Genomic DNA, 11405 nt, shown 5'->3' on the forward strand with positions numbered 1-11405 from the left:
GGAAGGGGGAGGTAGGGGGTGAGGGAGAAAGGGGGAGGGAATATGGAGAGGTGAGAAGGAGGGAAGAGGATTCTGGCAGAGAAGATGGGAGGGGAGGAGGGGGGAAGGAAGAAGAGAGGGAAGGAAGCAAGGAGGGAAAGAGGGAACGAAGAAAAGAGAGAACGGAGAAAGGAGGGAAAGAGGGTAGGAAGGAAGGAATGAGTGAGGGAGGGAGGGGAGGGGAGGGGAGGGAGGAAGGAAAAAAGGAAGGTAGGAAGGAAGGATAGAATGGAGGACGAGAAGGAACAGGAAACGGGAAGTGAGGGAGTTAGAGAAGGAGGGAAGAGAGGGAGAGAGAGCAAAAAAATGAAATAACAAAAAGTAACCAACAGTTGCATATAAAAAAGAAAGAGCAAAGAAAAAGACAGACAAGGGATGGCAAAGTTCAGCATTAATCCTTCCATTCACATACCTCTACTATGTTCATATAACCAACGGGGGATTGGGAAAGCAAAAAGAGATGAGGGTGGGGAGAGAGGGGAGCGAGGTTAGGGAGAGAGACGGGGGGGAAACAGAAAGGGGTGGGAGGAGAGAGACAGGGAATTGGAGAAGGGAGAGAGAAACGAAAAGGGGTGAAGGGTGAGGGGAAGGGAGGAGGGTAAAAGATATAGGGTAGAAAGGGTGAAGGGTGAGGAGCAGGGAGAAGGAAAAAGAGATATGAAAGAAAGGGATGAAGGATAGGGAAGAAGGACACACACAGAAACGAATAAAGGGGAGAGAGACGAGGAAGAAAAGGATACAAGGAATCGGAAATAGAAAGAGAGATGGGACAAAAGAACGAGAGAGAGACGAAATGAGAGGGAAAAGGACACAAGCAACGTAGAGAAGGGAGAGAGAGATGAAGGAAAAGCGAGAATGAGAAAAGGATAACTGGCAATCAAAGAGGAAGGAAAGAAGCAGAGATCCAAAGTATTAGAAAAAAAAAGACAGCGAAGGAATCGAGGACGAATAACAGGGTGGAGAAAAGACGGAAAAGAAAGAGGGTGAAAGGTGGAGAGAAGAGAGATAGAGAATCAGAGGTGGGCGAGGATGAGGGCGATGCGAGATCCTGCCTCAAAGGGACCGTGGTCGCACCCTTTGCACGCGCTCTCCTTGGACGAGGATCATCCTCTACTCAAATATTGGATGCCTGGCGAGAGGAGGGAGTACGGGGGAGGTGAGGAGGTGGAGGGAAGTGGTGGTGAGGTGGAGGAGGTGGAGGGAAGTGGTGGTGAGGTGGAGGAGGTGGAGGGAAGTGGTGGTGAGGTGGAGGAGGTGGAGGGAAGTGGTGGTGAGGTGGAGGAGGTGGAGGGAAGTAGTGGTGAGGTGGAGGAGGTGGAGGGAAGTAGTGTGAGGTGGAGGGAAGTGGTGTGAGGTGGAGGAGGTGGAGGGAAGTGGTGGTGAGGTGGGAGGTGGAGGGAAGTAGTGGGGAGGTGGAGGGGGAGGAGGGAAGTGGTGGTGAGGTGGAGGAGGTGAGGGAAGTGGTGGTGAGGTGGAGGAGGTGGAGGGAAGTGGTGGTGAGGTGGAGGAGGTGGAGGGAAGTAGTGGTGAGGTGGAGGAGGTGGAGGGAAGTGGTGGTGAGGTGGAGGAGGTGGAGGGAAGTGGTGGTGAGGTGGAGGAGGTGGAGGGAAGTGGTGTGAGGTGGAGGAGGTGGAGGGAAGTAGTGGTGAGGTGGAGGAGGTGGAGGGAAGTGGTGGTGAGGTGGAGGAGGTGGAGGGAAGTGGTGGTGAGGTGGAGGAGGTGGAGGGAAGTGGTGTGAGGTGGAGGAGGTGAGGAAGTAGTGGAGTGGAGGAGTGGAGGGAAGTGGTGTGGAGGTGGAGGAGGTGGAGGGAATGGTGGTAGGTGGAGGGTGAGGAAGTGGTGGTGAGGTGGAGGAGTGGAGGGAAGTGGTGTGAGGTGGAGGAGGTGGAGGGAAGTGGTGGTGAGGTGGAGGAGGTGGAGGGAAGTGGTGGTGAGGTGGAGGAGGTGGAGGGAAGTGGTGGTGAGGTGGAGGAGTGAGGGAAGGTGGTGAGGTGGAGGAGGTGGAGGGAAGTGTGGTGAGGTGGAGGAGGTGGAGGGAGAGTGGTGAGGTGGAGGAGGTGGAGGAAGGGTGTGAGGAAGGGGGAGGGAAGTAGTGGTGAGGTGGAGGAGGTGGAGGGAAGTGGTGGTGAGGTGGAGGAGGTAGACGGAAGTAGTGGTGAGGTGGAGGAGGTGGAGGGAAGTGGTGGTGAGGTGGAGGAGGTGGAGGGAAGTGGTGGTGAGGTGGAGGAGGTGGAGGGAAGTGGTGGTGAGGTGGAGGAGGTGGAGGGAAGTGGTGGTGAGGTGGGAGGTGGAGGGAAGTAGTGGTGAGGTGGAGGAGGTGGAGGGAAGTAGTGGTGAGGAGGAGAAGATGGAGGGTTTAGATGGTCGGGGAGGTAAAAATGACCGGGGAAGTGGATTTGGAGGAGGGGTAGGTGGGGGGCGGAGGGGTAGGTGGGGGGCGGAGGGGTAGGTGGGGGGAGGTGGTGGATGTGGAGGAAGTAAGACAAGTAGGAAAGGTCGAGGAGGTGTGGTGTGTGGAAAACTGATGGTAGAGGAAGAGTGAAAAATAAATAGTGTCGTGAGTAGACGGGTAAAGAAGGAGAAAGTGGAGGAAGAGAAAAGGGAGAATGTGGAGGAGAGAAGGGAGAATGTGGGGGAGGAGAAAAAGGAGAATGAGGTGGAAGAGATGTCGAGGTTGAAGATAAGGAAGATAGGAAGAGATGGAGGCTCATTAAATAGGAGAAAAAAACGGAAGGTGAAAAGAATGAAACAAAAGAAGTAAATGGAGAAAAAAAAAGAGATAAGAGAGGAAAAGGAATAACATAATATAAGAAAAGGAATAAATTAAACAATACTTCCAAAGTCCAAGGCGATGTTTTGAAGAAATCCTGCGAACTTTAAAGATATTATGAAATACACCTAAAAATAACATTTTTACTCAGATATTTTAAATAAAATCAGGAGGAATATTTTTTCCGAGATTTTCTGAAATAAGCTCACAAACTTCGCGTCTACTGAAATGTCTTACAATAAACTTACAAACTTTACCATTATTGATATGTCCTGAAATAAGCCTGTCTTGGTTTATTCTCTTCGTTTCCTTTGATTTACGGCTTAGAATGTAGAAGTTTAGATTTAGTAAACTTTGGCTGATCCAGAACCAATGCAGCTATTTTTTTTAGCATCTAAATGCGTAAATCCGGTCTAATTTATCATGATTTAGAATTTAAATGTCTGAAGTTTAATCTTTTCTTAGATTACTGCTACTGATATGAAACAGAGACGCTCACATTTCGTTTATCTTAGCCGGTTTAGAATCCATATCTTCAGATTGGGATCATTCTAGCAGGATTAGAATTTTGGTGCTTAAAATTCGATCTCTCCGCGATTATCTAGAATCTAGACGTATGCACTCAAGTTGGCTTACGATGATTTAGAATCCAGATGTGTTTAAATTGGTTTATTCGGGATGATTAAGAAGTCAGATTAAGAATTCAGATTAAGAATTCAGATTAAGAATTCAGATTAAGAATTCAGATGTTTGGATTTCGTGTCATGCTGTTTGTCTCTTATCCGTCTGGTTAGCTGTTTCCTTATTAGTCATTTTGCATGTCTCCCTGTTTCTCTGAGAGAGAACGAAGTGGGAGACAATAGACGGAAGAGGAGGAGGGGAAAAAGAAGAGGCAGAAGGAAAACAGAAGAAAGAGTGAGATGGAAGAAAGTGAAGGAAAGCAAAGAAAGAAGAGAGGTGGAAAAGAAAAGGATGAAGAAAGAGAGAAAATGAGAAAAGAGAGAAGGGAAAAGAAGAAGAATAGAAAGAAGCAGCGAATGGACACGAGTGAACAAAAAAAACGAGGCATAAAAGAAGAAGAGGGAGGGGAGGGTAAAGCAGGAGTTGGTGAATGACGCCATGCACCGCAAACAGCTGGGCCATGCATTTCTGCTCGCTGACACAAGTCCGTGCAGTCTGACCAGCTGCTGTTCAAAAACTCCATCGCTCGCATCCTCCCGGGCTTCTTGTTCTGCCTGCCACTCCTTAAATCCCTCCTTGCTCACTCTCATTTTTCCTTCTTCCTTCTTTCTCTCTCTCTTTCTCTTTCTCGCACTCTCTCTTCCTTTCTCTTTCTCTCTCTCATTTTTCATTTTCCTTTCTTCTTTCTCTCTCTCTCTCTTTCTCTTTTTCTCACTCTCTTTTTTTTCTCTTTTCTTTTTCTCCCTCTCTTTCTCCATCTTCCCATTCCTCCACCCCACCCTCTCCTATCTTCCCGATACACACGTCGCCCGCCAGGCCCACTCATTTCCACTCCCACTCCCACTCCCACTCCCACTCCCCTGACACCTACCAATACACCGAGGCGGCACTCTTACGCGTCAGCACACTCACCTGGAAAATAAGAAAAAAAAAGTATAAACTTGTGCAACATCTCAGCAGTTGTGCAATGTTGTGTCGCACAGGCGGGCAAGGTCACGTGGCCACTCACCCTACATGTAATATCTTACTCATTTTAATAAAACGGGGAAATATCATATAATGTTACATTAGCGTAGATATATCATATAATCAAGGTAAGTATATCATACAATACTATATCAACGTACGAATTAGCAACACATAACTACGAATTATTCATATGCATATGCAAGTATGAATAACGGTACTCATATACGGTGTACACTATCTGCAATAATCTGCAAACAACAACAACAACAAATAACAATAATAATAATAATAATAATATTAATAATAATAATAATGATAATAATAGTAATAATAATAATAATAATAATAATAATAATAACAATAACAATAACAGTAATCTTATTAGTAATACTACTACTACTGCTATTAATAATAATGATAATGATGATAATAAAAAATAATAACAATAATAACGACAGTATTACTAATACATATAATACTAAAATCAATAATAAAAACAATAATGATATCAACAGCAAAAGTAAAAATAATAATAATAATAGTAATGATAAGACTAAAATCAACAATAACAATAACAATACTAATAACAACATCAACAACAATAAAATAATACAAATGATAATAACAGCAATACTGATTATAATAAGAATATTGATAATAATAAAGACTTATAATACCAATAATATCAATGATAATGATGAAAAAAATAATCGTTGTAGTAGTAATGATAATAATAAAAATAACAATAAAAATAATATAAATATTAATAATAGCAATACTAATTATAATAATAATATTGATTATAATAATAATGATTTGTAATAACAGTAACATTAAGGATAATAATAACAATAATTGTATCTAATGATAATTATAGTAATAATAATAATAATAATAATAATAATAATAATAATAATAGCGATAACAATAATAATAATAGCAATAATAATAATAATGATAATAATAATAACAATAACAATAATCATCATCATCATAATCATAATAGTAATATCAACAATGGTGAAACTAATATAAAAATAATATTAATGTTAACAACAATGATATCAATAACAATATTAAAAATAATAACAACATTACTACTAATACTGATGATGATGATCATAAAAAAATAATAACAATAATAATAACAATAACAATAATAACAACAACAACGACACTAAAACAGAATAATAACAGAAAAAACGGCTATGTAAGACCAAAGACAAACAAACAAATGAACCCAAGACGCCCTGCAACCAAGAAGGGAACGAACGTCTAAAGATCACACGCAGCGCCGCTCGATCCAGTTGCTTGAACAGACGCAATTACGCAGCGACATTTAAATGCCTCTTCTCTTCTCAATTTCTCCCTCTCTTCTCCTCTCAACTCTTTTTCTTGCTTCTGTTTTTTCTTTTTCTTTTTCTTTTCTTCTCCTACTCCCTTCTTTTATTGTCAAACATTTTTTTCTTTCTTTCTTTTCCTCCTTTCTTTTTTTTTTTAATATTCTTTTCTTCCTCTTCTCCTATTCCTCCTTCTCCTCCTCCCATTCCTCTTCCTCCTCCTCCCATTCCTTTTTCTCCTCCTCCCGCTCCTCTTTCTCCTCCTATTCCTCCTTCCCCTCTTCCTCCTCTCTTTTGCTCTTCGCTATTTTTCTTCTTTATTCTTCTCCTCCCTCGCTAATCTCCCCCTCCTCTCTCCCCCATTAGTGCCTCTCAGCCCCTTCCCGCAAGCAACCTCACATCCCGTTAAGCAATCTAGGCATGAAAGCACAGCGTGGGGGAGGTAAGGAGGGTGGAGAAAGAGAGGGGGGAGGAAGGAAGGGGAGAGATATGAGTGGGGGAAGAGAGAGAGAGAGAGAGAGAGAGAGAGAGAGAGAGAGAGAGAGAGAGAGAGAGAGGCAGGGGGAGGGGGGGAACACATGCACGCGTGTATTACAAACCAACACAACAGAGAATCAAAATGACCGAAGAAAAAAAGAGTAAAGCAGAGACAAAACGAAAACAGAAAGAGAAAGAGAGAAAGAAATCTGCCCTCGGGGTTTAAATTCCAAAACAAATTCCGGTGGGAAAGTGGGAGGGAGACCGGAGGGGGGGGGGGGAGCGATTGGGGTGCTCGACTGACATTTAAAGTTAAATACCATTTAAATGTCCCGACAGTCCAGCGGTTAGGGTGGCCGGGCGAGGTGGGGTGGGGGGGGATGGGATTAGAGAAGAGAGGTGTAGAGGGAGGGAAGGTAGGAAGAAAGAGAGGAAGAAAAGGCGAGTTATAGAAGCAGGGGAAGTAAGGAGGGATGGAAGGAAGGGAGGAAGGAAGATGTGGAAAAGAGAGGGAGACGGAGAAAGTGGGAGGGAGGAAGGAAGAGTGTGAGGGAGGGAGAGAGGGAGAGAGAGAGACAAGGAGGGAGGGAGAGAGAGAGAGAGAGAGAGAGAGAGAGAGAGAGAGAGAACAAAGACCACGAGATAATAGTTTAAACAAATAAATGTGTTAGACATCATGATCATATATATAGTACTTCAGACCATGAGAGCTAAAGAAAAGAAAGATAGCGAACAAGAAATAAAAGAAGAATCCCCGATATTAAAAATAAAAGTGACGGTGATGGGGAAGGGGAGAGGGTGCGGGAAGGTGGGAGGGGGAGGGGGGAAGCAGATGGTCAGACAGCCCCCGTCACGGTGTCGGCTGCGGTTCTTGTAGGGGGTGGGGGTAATTAAGGGGGAGGGAGAATGGGGAATCTATGTTAATCTCGAGAAGGGTATTTATCGAACCAAAGGAGGGGGAAAGAAGGACGAGAAAAGAAATAAGAGGTGAAGAGAGAAGAAAGGAGAAAAAAGAAGAGGGAGAGGAGAGAAGAAAGGAGAAAAAAAGACAAGGGAAAGGGAGAAGATAGACGTATGGAAAAGAGGGGTTGTATCCAATATTCGTTTATTTCCATTCCGAAAATCACATTTTACCGATACTTCTACAACACTTGAAAGCTACACCATATTTCAGTCACATTTCACCAAACTCAACCACGTAAAGGAATGAAGACAGCAACAAACGAAAGGAGAAAGCACACGCACAAACACACAAAGAAATACACCCCGACCTTCTACTCAGTCACCACCATTACCAGCGAGATAAAAGCCCATTATTAGTAGTCGTAGTAGCCTTGTCCTCGGTACTACAACTGATGACGTCATCCGGGAGTCACTCATTCATTCATAAATATCTGTCACTCTGAGTAGGCTGGCAAAGGGAGTATGGGCAGGGACGGGACGAGGAGATGGAGTGGATGGGAGAATGGAGAGGAAGAAGGAAAAGGGAGGGACAGTGAAAGAAAGAGAGAGGGAGAGGGAGAGGGAGAAAGAGAGAGGGAGGGGGGAAAGGGGAGGAGAGAGAAAAAAAAAATAAAGAGAAAAGAGAAAGAGACAAACACAGAAAGAGAAAAGAGAAAGAGAGATCGATGAACGATAGAACGTGAGAAACCTAAAACGAGAAAGACAAAAAAGGAAGAAACAGAGAGAAAGAAAGAATGAATGAGCGGAAGAGGGAGGGAGATGCGGGAGGGGATGAACGACACGGACAGACGCAAACCCGACGTGATTGAATAGTTTCGGGAATAAATGTCAGTCGACGCAAACAGCATCGTTTGACCGGACGGGGGATGGGGGGGGGAGAAGGGAAAGAGGAAGAAGAAGTAAGGAGAGCAGGACGGAGAGGAAGGACAAAAAGAGGTAAAAGGAAAGGGGAAAAGGAAGGAGGTGGAAGCGAAAATGGCCAAATTAGAATGAAAGAAAGCGAAACAGAACGAAATAGGAAGAGGATGAGGAAGGAAAAATGAGAGCAGGAAGGGGAGACGGGACATAATAGGAAGGAGAGAATGTGGAGGAGGGGAAGTAGGGAATGTTGAGGAGGAGGAGGAGGAGGAGGAGGAGGAGGAGGAGGAGGAGGAGGAGGAGGAGGAGGAGGAGGAGGAGGAGGGGGAGGAGGAAGAGGAGGGGGGGAGGGGAAGTAAAGGGGGAGGGGAAAAGGGGGAAAAAAAGAAAAAAAGGGAAGGGGAAAAGATGAAGAGGAGGTGAAGGAGGTAGAGGAAGAGGCAGAGGTAGAAGAGAAGGAGGTGAAGGGCGAGGACGATGGCAACGAGGAGGTAAGAAGAAAAGCAAGACAAGCAGAGGAAGAAGTGAAAAAAAGAATTAAGAAAAAGAACAAGGGCGAAAAAAGGGGAAAAAAGTCAAAACCTATAACAATAAATAAACGCAGACAGGCATAGAAACAAAAAGTGAATGGGACAGGAGGGGAGATCAGTAAACACCAATAACAACAGCAATAACAATAACAACAATGGCAATAACGAGAAGGGAGAATACAAAACGAGGAAGGCCTATGCATAAGAAATGGCAAATTGAAGTTTACGACAAAATTCAAAGGGCCAAGATAAAATTGGGAAAACCGGGAATCTCCAGGGAAAAAAAAGGGGAAAGTAACCCAAATGTGATTAGAATCTGGGAAATAAGACAGGGAAAAGGAGCGAAAGAGGGGGGGGGGGGAGGAACAGGAGGAACAGGAGGAAGAAGATGAGGTGGAGGAGGAGGAGAGAGAGAGAGGGGGAGGAGGAAAAAGGGAGGAAGGAGGGGGGAAAGTTGGGGGAGGAGGGGAGGAGGAAAAAAAACAAAAAAAAAGGGAAAGGGGGAAAAGGGGGAAGGGGAAAGAAGGAGGACGGAAATGAAGAAGGAAATTACACAAAGAAAGAAGAAGAACAAGAAAAAGAAGGACGAAAATAAAGAAGATGAAGAAGAGGAAGGAAGATTTCTGTCGCGTCTGCGGCTGATTAATGATGCCACAGAAACGAGTTCTAGAACTTTGCAAAAACACCAAGACGTGACGAACGCGGGGTTAGTACCCCTCCTCCCCTCGCCTCCTTAGCCCCCTCCTTCCCCCTCCGCTGACACCTTTTAACTACCCCCTTCCCCAATTAACACCCATTTCTCTCCCTCTTCCCCATTCCCCTCCCACCTCCCCCTTTTAAAAAAACCCCCCCCCTCTCCTCCCCTCCCCCTCCATTCTCCCCCTCTCTGTTAAAAATTTCCCTCTTTTTTCCTCTTCTTCTCCCCCTTTCCCCTTTTCCTCTTCTCCTTCTCTTTCTTCTCCCCCTTCTCCCCCCGACCTATTCCATGGGCCCCTTTAATTTCAGTTTTGAATTTAATGATTGCCGGGGAAATTTCAAAGCAAACACCCTTCGGGGGCTACTGGCCCGGGGACACTAAATAATGCATAAATAATGAAGGACATGAAATGCGGATCTAGTTGCAGTAATCTAAAAGATATTTCATTTCATGAGAGAGACAGAGATATAGGTAGACAGATAGACAGAGAGGCAGAGGCAGAGAGAGAGAGAGAGAGAGAGAGGGAAAAAAGAGAGAGAGAGGGGAGGAGAAGAAAAGAAAGAGGAGGAGAGAGAGAGGAGAGGAGAGAGAGAGAAGAAGGGGGGAAAAAAGAGAGAGAAAGAAAGAGAGGAGAGGGGAGAGAGAGGAAGAAAGAGAGAGAGAAGAGAGGAGAGAGAGAGGGAGAGAGAGGAGAGAGAGGAGAGGGGAGAGGGAGAGGGAGAGGGGGAGAGAGAGAGAGAAGCAGAGAGAGAGAAAAAGAGAGAGGGGGGAAAAGAAGAGAGAAGAGAGGGAGAGAGAGAGAGAGAGGAGAGAGAGGGAGGAGAGAAGAGAGAAGAGAAAGGGGGAGGAGAGAGGCAAGGGGAGAGAGAGAGAGGAGGAGAGAGAGAGAGGGAGAGGGGAGGAGAGGGAGAGAGGGGAGGAGAGAGAGGGAGAGAGAGAAAAAGGGGGGGGGGGGGGGGGGGGGGGGAAAAAAAAAAAAAAAAAAAAAAAGAGGGGGGAGAGGAAAAGGGAAAAGGGAGGAGAGAAGAGAGAGGGAGAGAGAGAGAGGAGAGAAAGAAGAGAGAGGGGGAGAGAGGAGAGAGGAGAGGAGAGGAGAGGAGGAGAAGAGAGCGAGAGAGAGAGAGAAAGGAGGAGAGAAGGAGAGAAGAGGAGAGAGAGAGAGAGAGAGAGAGAGAGAGAGAGGGAGAAGAAAAGAGAGAGGGGAAGAGAAGAGAAAAGAAGAGAAGAAAAAGAAGGGGGGGGAGACATTTTAGGGTAGGAAGAGATATAATAAACTTCAACTTCTGAAACGAAAAGCAAAACAAGAACATCTTAAACGCAAAGACAACAAGTAAAATTCCAAGGTCCATCTTCCCCAATAAACCATCAATCATTTTATCGATTTCACTGAACACAACGACAGCAACAATCAAAAAACGATATCAGTCCAGCCTAATCAATACCCGGAATTCTTCGCTTCACCACCAAACAACTAATTGCAAAGAACAAGAAACCAAAACTAAGAACAGACTAACGACGAACGACAACAAAAGAAGTCACACATTTTGTAAAAAAAACAAAAAAAAGCGTTCCCAATCCCCCAAAGGCATTATACACCTTTTTTACATTATTGATATCAAATCTAACACACCAAGATTCAGAGAAAAAATCACAAACACAACAAAAATTATATTGCAATGATATCAAAATATGGATAGATACATGTTTCTTACTTCAGTTTACATTATATAATTCCAAATCAATTATCTTTCAGTTTCATGAGCTAAAACGCAACCTGAATTAGGTTAGTTAAAATGTCACAAAAAAGCAAGATAAACAAAAATCAACAATGTCAAAATATCTAATCATCTCCCACAGATAACCTGCAGTTTTAAAGTTAGTATTTGAGTCCATATAGCTACTATCTTCCAAATTCACGCTTAAATCATTTTAGCTATTATTTTTAATACAAAGTATACGGCCCAAGTCTCAGTATAAAGTCGGTTTAAAATGAAATCCAATATTGTCTCATAGTTCAAAAATAATTTCCCAGGCTCTGGGGGTTAAAAATTTATTTTTCGACATGATGAAATCAGGAAGGT

The sequence above is a fragment of the Penaeus monodon genome, chromosome 4 (genome assembly GCF_015228065.2).
Source record: "Penaeus monodon isolate SGIC_2016 chromosome 4, NSTDA_Pmon_1, whole genome shotgun sequence".
NCBI classification, from domain to species: domain Eukaryota; kingdom Metazoa; phylum Arthropoda; class Malacostraca; order Decapoda; family Penaeidae; genus Penaeus; species Penaeus monodon.